A 1,275-nucleotide genomic window follows, 5' to 3' on the forward strand; every position below is an offset into this window, starting at 1 on the left:
TCTCTCTCTCTCTCTCTCTCTCTCTCTCTGTGTGTGTGTGTGTGTGTGCGTGCGTGCGTGCGTGTGTGTGTGTGTGCGTGCGTGCGTGTGTGTGTGTTTGTGTGATCTTGGTGAGGTATCAGGACAAACACTATTGTCTGCATTTCACAGAAAGAGAAACTGGGGTTCAGAAAAGGTAAGTAACTTACCCAGCAGGACAAACTTTAAGTGGGAAAACTAGAACTTGACCTTCTCTATGTAACCTTAATGCCCTGCTCCAACTCACCTGAAGCACCTCATCATCTCCAATAGGAGACATTCCCAGGTTGCTCAGAGTCCCCAGGGCTGGCCATGGCTCAGATGCACCAAGCATTGAGTGCCAGACCAAAAACAACAGCTGAGTCAAGTAGGTGTCAGGACCCTGCAGAGATGCCCCCCAGGAGGACAGCATGGGGCTGAAAGTGCTGTCAAGTAACCTCTACCAGGGACCTCACTTCCTCCACCTGCCATGGTTATCCAGGCAGGAGAGGTTTCTTAGCAGGACCAGGTACCCGGAGGCTCTGCAGTCAATCCTTCCTTTGACTGTGGCCACCAGAGCCAGGTTTCCAAGGACAGAAAAACTACAGGCTGAAAGGAGTACCAGTAGAGAACTAGGGCCAGAGTTCTGGAACTTTGAGGGAATTTTCTCCAGCCAGGAAGACTACTGGGTCTCGTGGCAGACCAAATAACGGACCCCCAAAATGTGTACATGCCAATCCCCAGAACCTGTGAATGTGTTACTTTGGGTGGAAAAAGGGACTTCGCAGATGTGATTAAGGATCTTTTAAATTGAGGGTCTAGAGATGGGAAGATTATCCTAGCTTATCCCAGTGGGTCCAAACAAGAGGGAGGCGGGAGAGCAAGAATCATGTGACATGATGACAGATTTGGAGAGAGATTTGAATGTGCCATGCTGCTGCCTTTGACGTTGGAGGGGAAGACCACAGCCAAAGAACGTAGGGGGCCTGGAGGAGCTGGAAACCACCAGAAAACAGGTTCATCCCTAGGGCCTCCAGCAGGAAAGCAACCCTGTTGACTAGTGTGGGACTTCTAGCCTTTGGAACTGTAAAGTGATAAATCTGTGTAACTTTGAGCCACTACGTTTGTGGAAATTTGTCATGGCAGCAATAGGGAACTAATACAGACCACTCAAAGATGTTTTCCTTTCCAGTCACCGTCCCTCCCTGCCTCCCTGTGCTCTGGTCCTCTCCCCTCCTCCATCGTCGGCAAGAACTCGCCAAGAGCTTGCCTTGTCAC

The sequence above is a fragment of the Galeopterus variegatus genome, unplaced genomic scaffold (assembly GCF_000696425.1).
Source record: "Galeopterus variegatus unplaced genomic scaffold, G_variegatus-3.0.2 Scaffold1240, whole genome shotgun sequence".
NCBI classification, from domain to species: domain Eukaryota; kingdom Metazoa; phylum Chordata; class Mammalia; order Dermoptera; family Cynocephalidae; genus Galeopterus; species Galeopterus variegatus.